Raw genomic sequence first — 22,465 nt, forward strand, 5'->3', positions numbered from 1 at the left:
CAACACATAGCTATTGAATAGCCATTTTAAACTCATTATTTGATTGAGTTGTTTTCAAGACCCAGTATAAAATCCGTAGATTTATTATGAAACTAGTAAACTCGTTCTATGGATCATTGAACTTATACTTTTTCTTATTCCAATCTAAATTAACATTCCCAACAGATTCGTCCCTGATGAATGGCGATTAAAGAGCGTTTTAACGATCTCAAAAAATTCCATTCCTAACTTTTTCTCGAAACAAAAAGAGGTGAAAGCTGTTTCTTTGATGGCTTTTACATCCCTACAAAGGACCCTTTAATAGGATGACACAAACAACCTAGTCGTAATATTTCCACTCTAATGATAATGGTTTAACATTGAATTGAAAGACTCAATGTTTATCTAGAAAACTTAAAAATGGTAAACTGTTTTCTCTAAACGTTAATTAATGTTTTACTGCATCAAACATTTTTCTATAATCACAGTTAATGCGAGAAAAAATCAATGTATTCACAAGATTTGTTCAGACAAAAAACCAAATCATTTTAGAATCATAAGCTGTTATCTATATACCGGGTGATGAAAAATTATAACTAGTGGCCCTGAGACACACGCGAAAACTATTTTCCGAATTTTAGGTCCACCAAAAGTGTATTTGAAAATATAAAATTGGAAAGTGGATAAATGCCTGTAAGTCCGGTTCTGCCGAATCTAGCTAATTTAGTCAGCAGCGTGAATGCTAGATGGCGTTATTATTATAAAAATTAAATAAGGATGATTAGATTTCCTCCATCCTTTTCTATACATGAAATTTCTGCCATTGAAATACTTCGAAATTTTTCGTCGTGGATCCATTGGTATAAACGAGATCTTTTATTCGGCCCCACAAAAAAAATCTGAGCAAGTTGGTTCTGGAGATCTCGGTGGCTGAATAAATAAACTAAATCCGCTATTCTGCTGTTTGGGTACTGCAGCGCGTACCCTCTAGCAACCACGGTTCTCATACATTCAAAATGCTTACAAATCGATCGTTTTTATTTTTTATTTTTTATTTTTAAGAATTATAATTTTTTGTAAGTAAGTTTTGAATTTCAAATGCTTATAGCATCGCTATATTGTCTAATTGGGCCCCAATTAAAGGTTCTATATGTACGATACATTGTACTAAATAGCTACAGAGACGTTTAAGTAAAAAAAAATGTGATCAAAGAAACATATGAACTAACACCAAATTAGTTAATGATTAAAAATTTTAATGTGATGAATAATCACTTGTTTTCAACAGGCAATTTATAAATTTTGTCAAAAAAACACACTATATCTAAAATATATAAAACAACGACCTCTAGCATCCACATTGTTAATTGAATTGCTGATAATTTATATTTTTTCAGTTTATAGACAAAAGATCTTTTAAAAAACATCAAGTTTATGAAAATCGGATAAGTAGAAGTGGACTGACAGGCATTTTTTTTATAACAACTTTCCCACTCTCCCCCAACTTTTATTTGAAGAGATACACTAAAACTTGTGGAATGAAAAATGCTCAGAATTTATTCAATAATTCTATTATCGTTTTATTATATCGGACAAAATTTACAAATTAATTTCTTCTACACTGTTGCCAGATTAATATTTTTGTAAGAAGATGTATATATTAATCGAGTTTTTTCTCCAAGTCTGATATAGAATAGTGGTAGTGCTTTTGGGAATCTTCCGTGCACTAAAAAGAGCCAGAAATTTGTACCTCTTTCTATAAATTCTTAGTCTTAGTGTTACCTAGATGGAAAATGAAACATTTCATCATTCGTTTAAGACACGACATTGTTCTAGATTGATGAGGAAATGGGGAAAGTTTAGCTCAAACGAAGTTGGGACAAAAAATGGTTTTCATCACTTTTCAAGCTTTTCTAAGATGCAAGTTTATCAGTTGGGGTAGTTTTTATCTTCAATAGATCATTTATTTTGTATCTTGGGGGATGGTGATTTTATTTCTAAAGATCTAAAGATAGTATAATAATGTAATGGATGTTTTGATACAATGTATTGATAATCAGGTCTTAATCTTTCTCTATTTCATGGTAACTTTGTTTCATTATGAAAATCAGGAAAGAATTTTGTCGGATTACAAGAATTTTTATATCCTCTGTTGCTCAATTAATTGAATTTACCAATTTTCAACGAGCTGTTGAAAGCTGTTGTTTAGCAATCTGAAACAACCTTCAAAACAACCGCTATTAGATACAAATTTATCTCTACATAATCATCCATATTCTAAAGTTTTCTAAATAGGGCCACAAGTTTTGTTGATGTACACGGCACATACTAATATACGAGGTCTGGTTATTAAATAACGAAATTGTTTACGGAAAAAGGTTTTATTATAAAAATTATTTCATTTAATTGGGTAGATTTCAAGAAAAATCGCTTTTTCATTTTGAATTTTCAAATGGAAATAAGCCAAATTTGTTATAATTTTTTTCGTGAAGCTGTAACATAATCCGTTCCAGAGATATTCTGGAATTCTGTTGAATAATGGTTTCAGAATAAATTCAAAACTTCAATGATTAAATGAAACACCACCTATTTCACGCATTCAACATTCTCAAGTTATTCAGTCATCAGATAAGAATGATAAACAATAATTCTAGAAGATAAATAAGGCAATCAACATCTGGTGTAGTTGAAGTTTTAATATTTAACGATCTGTTTATTAAATTCTACAACGAATCTTGCGGTTGGTGCGTCCAACGAAACCATGGATTTGAGTGAAAGATAATCATCAAATCCGTTGAATAATTGAGATATATAGGAATGGAAATTGAAAGACTTGAGATTTCGTTAAATGATTGTAAAATAAAAGTTTTTGTTTGACAACGATAAACGAGAGTTGTATGGAAAGCATCTGACCCAAAAAAACTTCTATCCCATAATAATTTTTATTTAAAGATTATTACAACTGGTTCTAAGGTATTCTAATCCATATAATGCTTTCCAGATATTTATAACCACATCTATTGAGGATAAAAAATATTGTTAGTCGTAAATCTTCTAAAGTGAACAGTCCGGGGTACTCGATAAATCGAAAGGTCAAAGTATTAGTTTGGTTAATTCACGACCTTAGATTCTAGATAATCTAATCTAAGTTTACATTGTGGAAACAAGTGGAAACGCGGCGCAAATCCTTGTTATAATAATACATTTTTGTATCCGTATTGAATCAATAAACTGCCTAATTAAACTTAACCTCAAAAAATAAAAAATTGGTACAAAGACACATGCGCAAGCACTGTTCGCAGAGTCATCGGCAAAGTTCATTAGAAATGGGCAAACTTTACGTAGAAGACGATTATATATGAATGTATCTACTTCTGTGTATATAATTTGCAAACGTCGATATTATTCCATGTTTGTCAATGTGAAAGTTCGAAATTAAAGGAAAAATCGAATCGATTTCAAATATTTGAGCTCTCGTTTACGAGTAAATACTGTGCATAAAACACATCTTGAATAATAATCAAAGTTAATTGCATTAATCCTGAAAAACGATGTCTCATTGTTTACTTGTTACCGTACTTGATAATTCCCTTTAATCTAGTGTTATACTATTTTGTATGTTCCTATGTTCTTATCCGTAAACAGAATGTTAATCAAGAGTTCAGAATTACGTTTATTCACAAACTTCTAAATAGACACACGGTGACATTAATACCGTGGAATTAGCGGGTGGTTTTGCCATAGACGTACTAACATAAACGACGTTGTCTTTCCATAGAATATCCCTTATATCAGTTTTTCCACGATATCTCCGAGAAATTATCGTATCTATAATAGGTTTAATACAACAGTTGATACTCAAGTTTGGGTTTTAAGTGTTTTGCCGAACGACTCCCTTCGACTTATGGTGATAAAGCACCACCTCGAGACGCTGGTTTTCCGAAATCAATCGTGGTAGTACTTCGAAATGAATTTCGTGAAGGTCGTCCAAAATCGAATGCATAAAACATCGATGCTATGCGTATACTGATATTGCAAGATTTGGGTACCAAAAAGATTTTTTCGCATTGGATTTCACAATCGTTCAAAAAAGCTCGAGTCGATTAGTTCAAATAAATTTTGGAATTGGTTCAAACGATCGAAAAAGTATATTCAAATGTAAATAAATAGGAAATATTTTGCAAAACAATAAACCTAAACAATTATAAATATTTGTTTGTATTTGTCTATTTCCAAAACTTGAGTAGCGACCCTTGTATTGTTGTTTGTGTATCGAGAAGATCGTGAATGGAAAAATTAATATAAATATAGGAAAATTTCGATAGAAAATGTACCAAAAAGTACATCGTCGTCCTACATAGTTTCTCACAAGAAAATACCTGCGCTGCATATCCTTCAGCATAGTTTCCTCGAATTTACCTTTCGTAGGAATTCGCAACGTCCCCAAGGGAAGTTCCCTTCTTAACTTGATTACAAAGTTACAACATTCTCTTGATGTAATATCATAAAAATTAAATTTTTCAAAGGCTTCTCCTAGCTATCAAAATTAATACATCAAACAGGTTATCAATGATATTTTATAAGAAAAATTGTTTTCCGCTTTATCCTGTTGTGAAACCTTTCTCAATATTCCTTACAATAATGACAATATTTTCTTTCCTTCCAAATAACAATGTGATAATATATTTTCTCCATTCAATAAATCATTTTCTTGGAAATGTTAATTTATCCTTGCTACGAGTATTTTTATTTCGTTTACAAATTGATTTCAATGTATTTGATTTACTTTGTGCAATCTACCCACATTGTAAAATGAATAGAATCAATAATGTAGTTAATACTACAAAATTTTGAGCTATTGCATTCGGAATAACTGTAAATAGCTGTTCAACCTTGCAGGGAAATAATATTTACTAACAATTTATTATAAACTAGAAGCTAGGAAATGTTGACAGTTACAAAAAACGTGTCAATATATCCCCGTGGAAAATAAATAATGACTAGTGAAGCATAAAATGTTTAAAGTAACATCAGTTTTAAAAAAAAAATAACGAATTTCACGTGTCGCAATTTGTTCCACTAATTATCTATCAAGTTCGATACATTCATTAGTTTTTGGGGGATAATTTTTACTTTGGGAGTGTTTCAGAAATTGTTCATGTGGAGTGACCTACGAACTAGTCGGCGTATCCATCATTAGATAATATTCATTTGGCCATAGCTTAATGGAATAAACACCCATCAAAGTGGAAAAGTAGATTTCATCGTTCATTGATTGTCACCCATAAACGAAATCAATTAAATCGTGATTCAAGAACTCTGAAAAGCTCTACACGTTGATAGTTTTTCAAAAAAACAAAAACTTTCATTAACACCACGATAGATAAATGAAATAACATAAATATGAAGATGCACAAGAATTTTGAAAATAGTGTGGGATTATTTGGTTCGAGTTAAATATGCCCCAAAAGGTAACTCCAATTAAGACATTAACAGAAACTTTCAAATGGTAAAAAAAGGCAATCACGATCAGTTTTTGTACAATTAGGACTGACGTAAGCCCAAGTCGCAAAAATTCAACATTAAAATCATTATTGTTAGCAGTTAACAATTTTTGAAATAAATTCAGTTATTTATATAATTAAAATTTGTCATAACTGTCAAACTGTCTTAATATTTACTCAGTTTAGTCTGGACTACCATGAAAAATTATTTAATATCGTTTAATCTCTCATTCAGTCGTTTGTAAGTTGTTAACATTCTCGAGTTCTACAAAATAGATTTCACTAGCGCCTATGACATCCTCAAACTACTCAAATTTCTACCCAACCAGTTTGGAAACATAAAGGAGATATTTGGTTAGGTATTTGGGGTCAAATCTAGTTATACCACCGATCTGGCAAGAATTTGGCCACCCAATTTGTGAGTAGAATGGTAGAAGAACCAAATAGAGGCATTTTTTTGGAATTTTTCACTTTTCTCAAGATATGTTTATAGATAAATTTCCCGTATGATGGAGTTTCCGCTTATAAAAGCACTTCCACTGTTTAAATTGTTTCCTAGTGGATGTATCTTTCGTTGATTATGATCAACGTTATTTTTTGAAAGGTTCACTAGATCACGAAACTCTGACGTTTTCTTCGTGAGTATCCGAACGCGGATAATCAGAAATCAATTGTAACTACGTTCAAACTGGGTAAAACAATGTTTGACGATGTCCATCGAAGGAAAAACAGCACCCAAAGACTCTTGAATTTCGCTGCAAGAATTTACAAAAACAAAGGTTATTGTTTATTTTCCATGTGCCTAAAATTCTCTGAGAGATATAATCTACATCCAGTTAAATTTTTTCAAATTGATTAAATGTATAAATAAATTTCATGAATGAATATTTTTATTGCGATCACACTATATCTTCTGGTACGTTTCAATTTCAGACAGATGTGGAAACGAACATTTTACTGAAACGTGAAAACAACCAAATGTACAAAGAACGTTTTAACTAAGGCAACAATTTCAAATAGAGAAAAATTTCGGTTTGAAATAACGTTTCTGTTGACGTACGTTGCTGAAAAGAGTCGTTTCAAAATGAAAGTTTCAATGAAGCACGTTTAACTAGTGTAAACAGAATGTAAGCAGAAGAACTGTTTACAGTTCGTGTAGAACATTGCTTTGTTAACCTTTACGGACGGTTTCATGAAACGTGTTCAATTTTTTTTCATGTTTTACGGTTCACTACATGATTATTTAACGATCATATTTAATAGTTTAGATAAAAACGTACATAGAGTGTATAAATGTAATTAATTTGTTATTTCGTTTACTTTAAATACGACAAGTTTGACTTATTAATACACATTTTTCGATAATTACCTTTAGATGACCCAAACGCAAGCGTTATTCATTATTACAAGTATTTTTAATCGAAAGGTTCAGGAAAGAATCCAATAATGTAAGATCGGGTCATATCGTAAGCCATTTCAACAATTCTTGCCTCTGAAATTTCCTGGATCAATTTGTTAAAATTGATATGACAAAATTTTCAAGTAGGTCCAAGTAATGTCTACCATTCTTATTGTCCTAAAGGCGAAAGGAAACAATTATATGGTTTCCAACAATCCCTACCGAAACATTAAACTTTTCAAGGTATTGCTTGTGTTTTTCTCTAATTTTTCGTTGACCAACTTGTTAATTATTCAACATCTAATTCCAAAGTTACAATAGAAGAATTGATTGACTACTCGAAACTGTATATAGGCCAAAAGGATTTATGATAATCATTATCCAAACAAAGCATTGCCAAGCAGACATATATCTCTATATACTGATTTGATATTACTAGAAACTAGTATGGATAGATGAATATGATTTAGCATGTTGTACAACTGAAAACTATGAGGAAATCATAACAGTTCATAGTATTTAGAAACAACAAATGTTGTATCTTTTTGACATACAAAAATTACATTGTTTGACAGCGGTTGAATATCCTCCACGACTCCATTTGTTCTCATAATATGCATTTAGGGGATGCTGAAAATCTCCACCACATTATACAAAGAAGAAACCAGCAGCAGATTTATGGTGAATGTTTAGGTAGTAAAATTTTTTGAGAAAAGTTCTTGATGATATGACACTACAATTTCGAATGAATTTACGGGGTCCCTCTCCATTTTGGCTTTAAGTACAAGGTTTCCTATGAGACTGAAGCCTATTTTGTTGACCAACACAATTAGGTGACTCCGATAATTAATTTAATACTGTACAAATGTACAACGAATTAGAACAAACTAAAAAGTACATTTTTGTTAGCTTAAGATGTGGGATAATAATTTTAGACAGACCCTGTAAGAATATTTAATCAATCACTATTACGAGTCGTCCCTGGCTTCAAGGCAATATTATAAATCTACTCACCATACCAAAATAAATATACACATACTTTGTACTGAAAATTTTCTGAGCTTTAGGGGAATTAAAAAGAAAAAACAAAATAGAAACTTTGGAGGCCTATATTGAAAAAGTTTAAATGAAGTACTAACATACTACACTTGTCCATTTGTCCTGGATACTCTGTATATATTTCCAGTTCTTTCAAAATGTATTTGGACATCAGATCAAATTTACTTTCTAAAATTACAATGATACTTAAAAATGATTATTACTTTCCATGTTATAACTAAATCTTTTTTTTTTCAATTCATTTTGACCTATTTTACGTCTCCAAACAATGAAATTATGTGGAATTTTCACTACCCTATAATATCAAATTCAACACAAAGTCTAAAATGTAAAGTAGATGAAGTTTTCAATAAATTGTATTTTTTTTTTTTGTTTAACTTCGAAGTTGCCCCAGATTAATTATATGCTTTCGAGAGAAAAAAAATTACTCTCGTCGAGTTTTGAGAGGATGGTTGAAAGGAAAGTTTCCATTTAAACATCGAACGAAAAAGAAATTGTTTTTGTTAGAACGCGCTAAAAAAATTTACAGCCTCTAAAATTGAGGCAACGAAGTACGGGGACTCGCAATAAGCTATGACACTTTAATTACAACAATCGATGACGAAAATTGATTTCTCCCTATTTTGTCTTTCGACTATCATAGCTACAAATTCATGTCCAACAAAGAAAATATGGAAATTTTAGCTCCACACACTTTTCCCAGCTATTTTCAATAAGTTCGATACCGTTTTTATGGAAAAAATCGTTGAGCTCCTCAAAATAGCCATCAACTGCCGATAAAACCTCTTCATTGTTGTAATATCTTCACCACCGAACCATTTTCTCAAGTCTGGGAAGAGATACTAATCCGAGAGGGTTAAATCTGGCTAAAAGGTTGCATGAGTAAGCAATTCATCAATTTTGGCCTTTGCAATAACGGATATGTGAGGTGGTGCTTTCTCTTGATGAAACAACACTAACTTCTCAGCTGTTTTTGCTTGATTCATTCGCTCAAATATCGCAATTAATATTCTCCTTTGATAGTTTTTTCTTTTTCAAGATAGTCAATGAAAATAATCCAACGCGCATTCAAAAAATCCGACGACTGCACATGGAACCGTCTTTGCTTTGTTTGGAGTCGGTTCACACTTTGGATGGACCCACTTTGCTACCCAATATTTTACTATTAATAACGAAAAATCAGTCTAACCCAAAATTTTGTACTTTTTAGTACAGTGGTATTTTCCAAGCAATTATCGCCATCTCTACATCGAAAATACTAAGAACTGAACAAAAAATAACAAGTATAGACACAAAATTAAAAGCGGAATGTTATAAATTCTTCGAATTACTAATATGTAAGACAGAAACAGGAAATGTAATTAACGGAAATATAATGAATCGTAGACTATGCAATATTATTCAGAATATTAATCGAATATTTATAGAGAATATTTGTTTTCGCGAAAATCAATTATAAAAACAATTCTACCAATAACACAAGTTAACAAAATAATTAATTTGTGAGGACTAAGGTTTCAAAGTTGATTCAAATACATGGGTTATTGAAGTCCAATGCCTCTAATTCAAAAACTTTGAGTCTCTGCATTGATTGGAAAAAGAAAATTTTCAATTTATGGCTACTAACAAGTTTTCACAAGTCTTATAATTTACGATATATTCATAAAGATTTGATAAACAATACAAAATATTTTCAAATATCATTTGAACCAAAATACAACACTGGATTTTATTGCAACTATTGATATAGAGGTGGAGTATTTGGAGAAAATCATTAACAGTATACTTGATAAGAATAAAATCGATATCATTGAAATCGAAAATGTTTTTGAAGCGTTGATTTGATAACAATTTATTCTAATTTATTCCACATAACTTAGTAAGTAGTCCATAATGACAATAGAAGGGCAGAAATCATTTTTGTACATTTCCAAAAATATTTCAGTTCGGGTTTTTCTCATGAAAAATGAAGATATATTACCATAATTAATATATTCTATACTAATTTATTAATACATTGAAGTAAAAGTATAGATGATGAATGAAGTTGAAGCTTTCAAATAATAATCCTATAGAAAAAAGTATCATGAATAAATGCCGTCACAAAAAAGCCATAAAAAACAGATATACAACGTCTGGCTATTAAATAACGAGACTGGTTACGAAAAAAGGCTTTTATCATAAAAATCATTCTACAATCGAATGCTTTCCTTCAATATACTTCCCTCCCCTAGCCACAAACCTTTCCATACTTTTTTTCCATTGATCGAAGCAGTGCTGGAGTCTTCTTTGGTGAGTGCCTTTAAGAGCTCTGCCGGTTTTGCTTTACCGCTTCCATAGACTCAAATCAAAGCAGATTTTATCCTAACCTTTAAAAGAAATCTGGGCAGACTCGTTGAAGCTAGAGCTTTTGGTCAGGAGTCAGATTTTTTGGCACCAACTTCGCACAGACTTTTGTCGTATGTAATTCTTCGTGTAAAATGTTTCTAATCGTTTCTTTATCAGCGTTTACAGCCTCGGTAATCATCCGGATGCTAATTCGATGCTAATTTTTTTCACTTTAACTAGAAAATTGAGAGCCAGACCTCGTATACATGAAATATCATCAGATTCTATTAAACTTTATCAACATATCTCAACTGACTAATCTACTTTCATGAAAAATGATTTAGATAATTAGATTGCGGCTCAAATCGGCTCAGATGACTAATGACAAGCATTATAAAAAGGAGGATTCACAAAATCATGGAGAAGAAAGTGGATTCGTTTCCACAAAGAAACACTATGCTGTATTTTCTTAATATACAAAGTTTTAAAAGGGATTTCCGCCTTGGAGATGATTTTATATTATTATAAAAGCTTTTACCCTGCCGCACAAAATATTGGAAAATTCTCAAAACGTATAATAGGTAAAGATAACAACCCTTGGTCATAACGATGGAAGACGTTGTTTGTATCTTTTTTCAATAACTAATAATTATTAATTTGAATATTACAGCTTATACAAGATGTTGAAACTTTTTTTGGATCCATCTTGAGTATTTTCTTTACACACAATTAATCGCTCATGAGAAGTACAGTTAAGTGATATATAATTTCATAAAATTCCTTTTGTCGGAAAAATTTGATCAACAAATTTTATAATTTACTTATTACATATATTATAACTGAAATTTATTTTATCTGGTTATCTATATTTCGATTATAAGACAAAATTAGAAAAATGAAGAAGATGAAAACGAAGATGAAGTTTTTCCTTGTAGTAACCTATAGTTAGAGTGATCTGGATCTATCGATACATCGTATGATGAAGAAATTTGAGCTCAAAAAGATACTTTTCTCTACAAAAAATTTCGCTTGTCTTGTATGAGTCAAAACGGCTCACACACAAGTATACAATCAACATCTGTAAATCTAGCCAGACAAATAATTTACCATATCTGCGAGTGTGTTGGGACAGGAGTTTGGATTGAGAGATAATCAGGATCAGGCAAAAAAGTAAAAACCAAAACTTTCAAAAATAAGAGAGAAGCTTTGATAAAAGCGGCTCACGGAAAACTGGAATTAAGTTTGCTAAAATTGGGCGAAAAATTCAGAATCGATGAGAAATAATTGATCAACATTCTAAAGTAACAGAATGTACAAACATCAGGCACCTAAATATTCTTGTAAACAACTTATATAACTTCATCTAGATTAATGCAGTTCGCAAAGAAAATGAATCCCAAAGGAAATTTTTGTGTTTTGGCCAGATATGGCAACAACTTATTACGCAAAGGACGTTGTGGGTGAGTCTAGGAATTGAAAAAGAGAATTTTGAGAAACGCCAGTTTCAATATTTCATAATTTATTGCAACATTTGAAAACAAAAATTAGGAACGGGAACTGACTGAGTGTTGTTAAACGCTGCGCCTTTTGCGGTTCTGTTTGTTGTCCAATATAATTTTCGGGTCGCTGGAAAACTTTTGATTTTAGTGTAGATCGACCAGGGTGATGATTTAAACATTTTTCAACATATACAAATTAATTGTGATGTAATTAGAGTACATAGGTTTGATTTCTATACAACAAGATTCGTGAGAAACATAAAAATCATCATCAGTATTTTGTGGAAAGTGAAAATTGGGAATTGAAATTTTATCAATAGTTTAGTTGAGGTGGAAATTCAGAGTATATTTATCATTTTACGAAGCATTAATAAGAATGCAAAAAGTTTCATGTTTTGGGTTATTTTGCTGGAAGGGAACTGTAAATCCGTATCAATCCATATTTGGTCACGAAAACTGCAAAATATATTTTGTACCACTGAAATAAGAATAAAATGAAACCATTATCAACAGAGTAACTGGAAAAATATCAAATATTTCGGTATGTTAAATATGATATAGAATGAATAATATTTCATTAATAAAATACCTTCTATTTCTTAATTAGAAAATTTTCTTTGATGAGATGTTTTTAACAATGTATGAAACATTCGTTCAAATTGGTACAAGATTAACAAAAGGTTGGAATTGTGAAAAACTGACGTTGATTTTATTCCAACTAAAATGAACAATATTTAAGTTTATAAATAGTTTTCGAATAAAGTTAATGGATCGAAAATATTATGATATTCACCTACTTTTAGTTTTTTTTTGTCAATATTTTCAGTACTTATCCAGAAAATTTAAATTTAAAACTACTCAAACTTCACAATGATATAAATCAAAACCGTTCCACACACAAGCGACTTGAATTTTCGACACCAAAAAAAATAACCATCTAAGGGATTTTCCCGCTAAACCGACTTTTCGAGGTTGCGAAACACTTTTCCGTTTCACCGAGGAAAGCGCTATTCAGAGTTCTGTCGTAACGTCCCACCGTAGGCCCTTTGGATACAAAACTGGATGCGGCTGGCAAACAACGACGGTCGATCGAATAGAAGTGCGAATTTTACCGAACTGTCATGCCTGCGTTTATTCACTACCCAAAAAGATGTTCTAACGTTTTTTTTTTTTCGAATTTCACATGATAAATCTCTGATTTATGAGTGTGTAAAGTTATTATCTGCGAGAAATATCGCTCGGCGAATATGATTATGTTGTGAGTTTATGGTTATAATTGCCTTAAAAACGCAAAGACGATAAATTTGAAAAAGTTACAGTCGAACATAAACCAGAAAAAAATTTAGCTAATTCCAAGATTTTTTGCCAAAAAAAGGAATGATATTCCACGTAGTATTCGCGAAAATATAATTTTAGGTTTATACTAGAGATGCCTTTTTTTTAAAATAAAATTAAAAATTCATAAATTACAAAAAGTATGATATGTCTAGCTGATATTTCTTTTTTTTTTCTATGCTTTGTGAAAATATTTGAAGCTATTTTTTTTCGTTATATCATAAAGCTGCACATTTTTCACTTATCGTGTACACCTTAAGAATTTGAACCTTTATTTCTGACCAGTGTCTTTCTTGATCTTGACTCAGGAATGTCAATGTCAATTTCTATCGAATTGCGGTTCTTCATTCATTCTTCATCCTCTGTCCAAGTTTACACAAAGATTACCATCAACAACTATCAACTCATCATCATCAAAATCCATTTTAACTTCAGTACCTGTATCAGTGAGAGGAAAGATATTAATTTCTCACGAAGGTAGTAACGCCGTGAAGACATCTCGGAAAATAGTTTTTAATTAGTTACAAATCTTTCTAGAATACAAATACTATCAAATATCTAATTTTAGGCACTTACCTAATTATTTAACTGCGTCAAGTTGGTGAAAAAAACAATTTTTTTGAAATTTTTGTTTAGTATTTATTTGGCAGTCATTAATAGTGAAGTTTTCAGGGAATTTGTGAATATAGAAAAAAATTGGACAACGTTATTTGATACAGAATTTAAACGAGGCCGTACGACAAGAAATTTTGAAGAAAATCCAAATGCTATCCACAAAGACAGGGCCGGATTAAGCTAGGGGCTTGGAGGGGCTATAGCCCCGGGCCCCAGGTCCAAGAGGGCCCCATCATTTGGAAATCATTCTCTATTTTTTGATGTGTTAATACCACAAATCTAACGTATTGATATTATTTTGTGAATTTTTCCGGGTTTTCGAATTCCTTAAGGGGGCCCCGTCATTATTTTAGCCCCGGGCCTTATAAATCTTAATCCGGCCCTGCACAAAGAAGATTTGAGATAAATAGAAACGGCTATCAATTTTTCAGAAGTAGTAAAATTAAAATCAAAAGAAACATAATGTATAATACAACTGAAATGTAAAAATATTCAAAGTTATTGTACTTTTATGGTGGAAGTACTGGAAATATCCGAAATCTGGTTTCATATGATTGTCAACAAAATACGAAAATTAACATTTTTACTAATAATACAAATTTGTTGTTGAACGTCAAGCTGTTAGCTGTTTTCATTGTTTGTTTTTTGGGACCATGAAGATTTCAGTTTCTACAAAAACCATTAATTTCGAGATATATGAATAATTTACTAACGAAATTACCTTAATTTAAAGCTTAGTACAATCCAATGGTAAAGAGAAAAACGGAGGTTGACATTCGAAAAACAAGTTTTCGAAGTTTTTAGATAGCGAAATTCTGCATCATTTTCTGAACACCCTATATAAAGTTTTTCACAGATTTTGAAAGCTATTTGTCCAAATTTTTATTAGTGGAGGGCTGCATGTGTCCAAAAATTCCGAAAATTTGAAATAGCATAGAATGTGAATAAAATAGAAAGTTTGAGTTCTTTTCTGGTATAACCGGAAGTTTTAGAAAACTGAAATTATTTTAGCAGAAACGAGCATTTTGGAAAAGCCAGACAAGCAAGTTTTCAGAACACTAGTCGCAGTACTTTCCCATATACATATCGATTCCCCTGTACATGTTTTCCAATTTCTTAAAAGTAACGATAACTGGGTTTTGTACTCGATTTTGTCCGTTGGTAATTAATTAAAATTTTTTCATTCAAAGAATAAACATTTGCTAAATGGGATATGATATTTTTTTTGTTGTTAAATACTAATTGATTTGTTTTTAGTAAAAGTCAATTTACTTTCATGTTTCCTTGTATTTGTTTAAATCGCGAAATGGATCCTATTTGTACCCCTTCAATCAAATATTGGCTTACAGAGTTGATGAAATTATAACAGTTTCCAGCATATCGATTAGTTTTTAGCGTTTTTCAACGCAATAATCAACATTTTTGAAATGAAAAGTAATTATAAATAGCTGTACTAACTGCAGAATGGAAAAGGTAAAATTTTGGAATCCGCTAGGCCAAATGATGCAATAATACTAATTCGAAACTCAATTATACTAAATGAATTCCCAATAGAGAGAAAACTGATTAGAATTTTCATTGAAAAGTGTTTCGAAAGCACAATTCGAAATACGGAAAAATTGTAGAAATCAAACACATGTTGTGTGCATTGGTTATTTTTATATCAACAATCAATAGACTAGTTTCACTTTCAATATATTCGAAATCAAACTGAACGAAAGAAAAATAATTTCACAGTTCACAGTTGAATGAAATTTAATCATAGAAATCATAGATAGAAATTGGAAAATAACAGCATAAAAAAAACTACAACATGCCATTCGTAATTATACGTTTTTTTCTAAACATTTTTGAATACACTTTTGTTCACGTTAGTTAGTTACTTTGTATTTATCTATTATAAGAGTTTATAAATAAATTAATTTGTTATCAATAAAACGTAGTAATCTAATTTCTAAATCGTCCTCTACCTATCTTTACACCAGTGTTTAAATCTAAGTAAATTTTAGTAAATTTATGATGATATAATTGTTTATATTTACTGGTAAGTTTTTCAAATATCTTTTCAACTTTATTTATCCTATTACAGTGCTCACAAAAAGTTCCAGTTATATTTATTAATTTCCTATTAAAGTCATAAATCATTATCCAGCATTTCATCTTATTTGTGAAGACTAACTTCCTACGAAGAATTCAGTTTACATAATGAGCTTGATTTCTTTGGAAATACAATAGAAATTTGAGGCTTTCACTTCTGAAGGAAACTTTTTAGAAATAAAACGAGAGTAGTACTTTCGCTGTAGCATGGTTTTCAACTCATTCAGAAATAAATCATTACGTAGAGAATTAATTCTGTGAGAATTTTAATATAGGAAGGTACTACATGTACTATTTTGAGGTAAAAACTCCACTAAACTATCAAATATTCTTTTTTATAAGAGACGCAAAGGATTTCGGAAAAGCAGGATCAAAAGAAATATGTAGAAAATGGCTAGATCCAAATCAGTATATACTGCATTATAATATATGGAAAAAACTTTTAATAAAATTCCACGAATGAAATAATGGAAGAATTTGCAAAAAAGTGGCACTAAATACATACGTACGTACGAAAAAAATAACTTTTATGGATCAATTCTTGTTATCCACGAAATTCTTCGGTAGATCCACATCTCAAATGCCTCTGATCTGTTCATGGTGTTAACTTTCAGTGTTCAGCCCTCCATTCCGTACAAAAACATTTTGTGAATCTTATTTTGAGTTTGAGGTCAAGATCAAGAAGTGTAAACACGATTTCATGAATGAGCTTCTTGCTTTTTATATCCGGCATTTGATCTATACGTCTGATGACCAATAACCCTCCCCATAACCAAGTCCCCAGATAGATAAACTTTGTTACCAATTCAATTTCTTCGTTACAGTATGAGAGTTTTACATTTTGGGACTCATCTAACTGGCGGGTGATTACTAAGAAATCATCATAGCAGAATATCGGAAGCATCTACAAACAATGTGAACGACTGGAGTCAAATATTGACAGAAAACGAATTGAAAGTGGACAAAAAGAAAACCAAAGTCATGGCAGTGGTCAATATAAAAGAAAAAATTGAAAATTAATGAGAACTTATGGAACGTTAGTGGCTTCCAATACCTAGGAATTATATGGAATAAAATAGGAAGACAGATTTTGGAATCGATCAAAAGAGAAATTGCCAAGGAAGTCATAAAAATGGAAGTGTATAGTGAAATGACTGAAAAAAGGAAAAATGGAGTCTAGGAGTAAGAAGGGATCATAAAAAAAAAGAAGTACGTGAGTACGTTAACGTTGAGTCAAATATTTAATTCGGAACTTTAGATTTTTACCTCAACAACATTTGATTCACTCCATATGATTATATTAACCTTTAAATAATCGCGTTCAATTATTGCTATGAAAATTTTTGTATAATTGCTTACACAAAACATAAACCTCTCAAACTAAGAAACTGCATTAACTGATAAGGAAACAGCAGAGAAATAAATCTTTTATTGTTAAAAGAAGGTAACAGTTTCCACGAAGAGAAATACAATAAATTTCTGACGACGTTATCGCATGAGGATATTTCACCCGTCTTAAAAAACATCGAATTGAACTCAAAATAAGAAAATCTACTTCGCGACAACTATAAGAAAAATATTGTATTGAAAAACAAAACAATTTTTTTTAGTATTGTAATGTTTTGTATCCATTTTAACTTAATAAGAATTAATATTAGCAGTTCCAAGAATGTGATTCATAACCAATACATACTTCTTAATATTAATAAGTTCATACTTCATAATTTCCAGTCAATACTGGTGCAGAAATTATCAATTACCTCGAAGACACTATGAGTAGACTAAAGTTTGGACATGGATGCTATACAGCGGATTTGATTTGAAATTTAAGCGACTATTGGAAACCTATAAGCGACTTGGAAGACTTTTTTTATAATGTCTTAAATATAAGCAGCATAATGAAGAAGTCTATGACAATTTGAGCTCGCTGGCATTAAAAGAACTGACTGTCTTCAAACATTTTATCAAAATTCATTGGAGAGTCTAAGATAAAACTATAATCTAGCTAGTTTCGCTGTATGTACCGTGGTATAACTTGTCTGTGAGTTAATCATCCTGAACGATCTTTGTGTGTGAAACATATAAATACCCTTGACTCATCCAATTTCATACTGACAACATGCATTGTGGTTTTTGAGTTGGTTAGATGCGGATCAAATGTGACAGTTGACATCTTCAATATATTTAGCGCTAGAACTAATGGCTAAATGGCGATATTCTTCGGCCAAAAAAAGTTTATACAAATCCACAATTATCTATAGGGTGTTTAACGATAAAATAATGTCGCATTTCGATTAATTCGAATAAGAAATACCCATTAGTGGAACTCATGCTTCTCATAGTGTAGATTTTTTCTCGGTATCAAAATTATTGATACAGGTGTAAAGAAATTTCTAACATTTATGTGATAATTCCTTTCTCTTCTAATTCTACTACTAATTTCCTCGATTTTTTTTTATTTTGAGGCTTCAGCTATGAAATAATTTGTTATCCACGATGCCCGTGCATACGAGGATAGTCCCAGAAGTACCTGGTCTGACCTAGAGATCGCGGTAGTTGCTTGAAAAATAACAATGCACAATCTGTACAGCATATGTTTGAAGACATAACGTTTTTTAGTATTTGGTTGGTTGGCTGCCATTAATAATGAAGGTTTTCTGTGAATTTATGAACGTGAAAAAAATTGGTCATCATTATATGATACAATACTTTTATACAGCCCAACCAGTATAAAAGTTATCAACAGTTAAATACTAGGAAGCAATTTCCATTGGTTATCTTGGAAAATGAAAAAATAATCAATGGCGAGTATTATTGCAAAGTTTAGGGGAAGGAATTAAGAAAAAAAGCCGCTTTTATCTAGAAGAAAGTGTCTTTTCATCATAGCAAAACATCCGTTATTGCAATGGCCAACATTAATGAATTAAACGTTATTTCATACACCCTATTCACCACATTTAGTCTTCTCGGATTATTTTCTGTTACCAGACTTGAAAAAATGGTTCGTTGTGCAACGACTTTCCAACAGTGAAGAGGTGAAACCGGCATTTAATGGCTATTTTAAGGATCTTGATGATTCTTATTTGCTTTGTTGGGCCAGGTACTTCTGGGACCACCCTCGTATATCGAAGTAATTGTTACTGATAGAAAACGACACCAAGTCAAGTCTCAGATATTGAAATTTGAGGTCGTAGTACATCTTTTAATCTATTCGCTAGCTAAATAAGGGTTCAAAAAATATATTTGTGAAGGAAGATTCATAATTTGTAATTCAAATAAAAGAAATTCAACGATGTACCTAAATCTGACAGGAAGGTGAAATATGTGATTTCAACTTGATGACTTTCCAGTACATTACTATAATGAAATTAGGAGAAATATCCTGGATGTTGGATAGAGAGTAGTTCAGATGTCCAGATAACAAATCTATGGATATTAACTTGTGGAATTTTATCGAAGGGAATGCTGTAAAATCAAATAGATTTTTATATACAAGATTCTCTTTAACGCCTTGGATGATTTTTCTGAAAACTGTCATCTATTAAAATCTCTCATGATTAAGAATATTTTGGAAAACGCGGAAAATCTCACTACTGCACCTAAAGAAATCCAACTAAGTTGGTTAAGTTTATGATCAAACTTAAACTTTTGATGATTCGAAACTTAGTGTTCCATCTTCCATATCTCAGTTTATTAAGTTTACTACTTTGTGAATAAGATAAAGCATTTTGCAAACAAGAAGTGCCAACTAGTAGACGGGTACAATTTGGACTAGAACTGCAATCGCATGATAAAACTTTTCAAGATTTATGAGCTGTTTTTGTGAGTTTAAATATTAACGGAGTTATTTTGGATGAGATTTTGCGCACTGTAATTGACAATTATTTCATATATATACCGTTTTTTGATACACAATACATTGAATAAAAACACAATTCACCGAAAAATCTTTTAAGCAGAAAATATTGTTAATGGATTCAGCTTTTTTCACTTCAGTTTTTCAGTATATTATACTCAAAAGCTTATAAGGTTTTTCTACCGAGAATATAACTTGAAATTTCACAGCTTTTATGTGCAGTACGAAATCTGAGGCTGGGTATTAGAAAAATCTCGAGGGTCAGAATAATATTTACTCAACAATCAAATACTGAAAATATTGATTCTATAAGGTGGCAAAATGAAATCTGTTTGTAATTTATACGAATGCAATTAATCTTTTTGATGATTCACTGAAATTTCACACACCAAACGGTTTTTTCTTGAATTTTGTTGATTTATTGACATACTTTTTAGATTCGTTATGATCTACTGGAATAGTTTGATGTTTCTAACTGCAACTAATAATGAAAAAACAAGTTTAAATACCGATAGTTCTCTGGATAGTTCGTTAAAATACTTGTGGCAACTGTAGAACTCTTATTAAAATAAAAGGTGAGCTGAATGAAATGAATGTTAGGTCTGGGAATCGTTGAAGCTACGAACTATGACCCTAATATATATGAAAGTTCGTAGCTAAAGTTCTATTATGATAAAACAAAATATTAGTTGAAGCAAAAGGATTTTCTCTAACGTAGGAGATTGAAAATGTCCTGATAGTGGGTAGTCATTAAATTTAAAAGAAGCACACTGTATACAACATGTCTTCAATTCTTTTATATCCTCTAAAAAATAAAAACCATTGAATTATCTGAGATTTCCATGGTTTCCTTGCAGTTCAAACTCCAGGAACACCATGTCGTGATCTTTTTCAATTATTTCCGTGATCCGAGATCTCAATTTAGCATATTCTCCATAGAAAACTTTAGTGAATCACTACTTCAGCATTGGAATTGACAGTACAGAGTTTCCATAGTATTTAGCCTTGGTTTTACTGCTTGTTTTCAATATAGCAGCAACTGGTCTCTTATTTGTCATTCTAGGCATGTATCCAAACCATTTTCCTTTCGTTTCAGTTATTGATTCAATACAAAATTCTTCTCTCACTACTTCCTTTCTTATTTTATCATTATGCAATATTCTCTTCGTTTTCGTTAAAAAATCCTTTTCGATTGCTTCTATGCTACTTTTTGTCGTCGTCACTTTCCTTCAGAATTTCGTATCCAATGCTTGTAATCTGCTTTTTGTTATAATCGTCAGTACCCAGTTGTTAGGTGAAAAAGTAAAAGACTTCAAACTTTACTTTGTGTAAAAGTTTATTGTAATGTAAATGATCATTCCACTTGAATCTTATTTTGCTGTAAAAGCTTCAGTTTTACCATGGCATGTTGGAAATAAGTTTCAAAATAGTATTCGGAAACAAAGACTTCACCCCAATCCAATGCTAGTAATATTATTGCAGTTCAAATTAGATTGAATTTCATCATGCTACATTTATCGAGAATTTCATTTTATAAATTCTAATTGTAGGAGCTTTAAGTACGGTGGAAAAGTGTTAAAGCTTGTCTACGAATCATTGGGCAAGGAAGATTGTCGTAAACTTCTTGAAACTTTCATTTTGAGTGTTATTATTTGCTATAGAAATCGAATTATGAGTTTAATCCGTCATAAAATGGGTATCATCGGTTCGTTATGAATATAGATTACAAGAATTTCATAATTATTTCGTAAATTCAATAATTTATATATCAAAAATCCAAAATCGGAAACTCTAATTTGTATAAATGGAGATTTTTTGATGTAAATGTGAATTTAGACGCAAGAAACTGTTGGACCAATAAATTTTCCCCCGATCAAAATTTCAGACTTGTATTAAAACCGTTTGACCTCTTTGTGTTAGTTTTTGATCGAGAGAACGATAAAAATTCAAAAGGCGTATACGAAAAAGATATTTTCGATTAGAAAATAACCAATTTGAATTACCGAACATAACATGATTACTAAAAGATGTCATCCAGGATAATAACTTATTTAAATATATGAGAGTAAGGACTCGAGAGGAATACAAATTAATAATGAGTTTTTTATCTATCGATAACAAAAAATAAATGCGTAAACAAAAACATTTTCAACAATATTGACTTTTAATTTTAATTTGAATGATAATTGGTTTAGGAATAATTAAGAATTAACGTAACAAGAGCTTTTCAAAGATATTCACTGATGCAGATTCATTTTTCGATAATTTTAAAGCTTCGAGAGCTTCGAGAAATACCTAGTTAATTACGTAGAGCTTTAGCCAGCGATCTGAATACTTTGAAGCTCGTTTTGTTTGCCGAACCCCACAGGTAAAATCACAAAACGCAGAAAATAGAATAACGATAATCAAGATCTGTGGAGGACTATTACTGCGTTATTTCCTCTAGATCTGTCCTCTCGAGTTCACTCCGTTAGTGATTAACCACGTGTTTTGTATCGTGCTTGGTTAGGTGTTTATATTGTATCAGTATGGAGTGGTTGAAAGAAGTAATAACCAAGTATGCACAAACCTGGTAGCGAAATTTTTTTCTTTGTCTATTTTCTGATCGACCATCCAGACCTCTCGAAATCATTAACTAACTAATTAGTTATCCCACATATCAGATCTAGCTGTCTGAAGTACGGCTACTTATATTAGTGGGTAATGACGGTTTTCTTTTTGGTCTGTAACAGATCTATAAGATCGTTATCCTCGGGATACGAGTAAGAACTTTCATAACTCTTTAATATTTTCT

The 22,465-nt window shown here is 31.1% G+C and overlaps 1 protein-coding gene across 8 annotated transcripts in view; it reads right to left on the minus strand.

The window, feature by feature from the left end:
• The window catches only part of LOC130903407 (neural-cadherin), a 444,749-nt gene that overhangs the window by 198,310 nt on the left and 223,974 nt on the right, over positions 1 to 22,465 (minus strand). The window contains exon 1 of one of the 8 annotated variants that reach the window (XM_057815491.1): positions 12,562 to 12,874. The exons of 6 other annotated variants lie outside the window; for them this stretch is intronic. The gene's annotated coding sequence lies outside the window, so the exon portion shown is untranslated. Of the gene's footprint in view, positions 1 to 12,561; positions 12,875 to 22,465 lie in introns of those variants that run through there. One more of the 8 variants, XM_057815492.1, reaches the window with a different exon arrangement.

Source organism: Diorhabda carinulata, chromosome 2 (assembly GCF_026250575.1).
Source record: "Diorhabda carinulata isolate Delta chromosome 2, icDioCari1.1, whole genome shotgun sequence".
NCBI lineage: Eukaryota > Metazoa > Arthropoda > Insecta > Coleoptera > Chrysomelidae > Diorhabda > Diorhabda carinulata.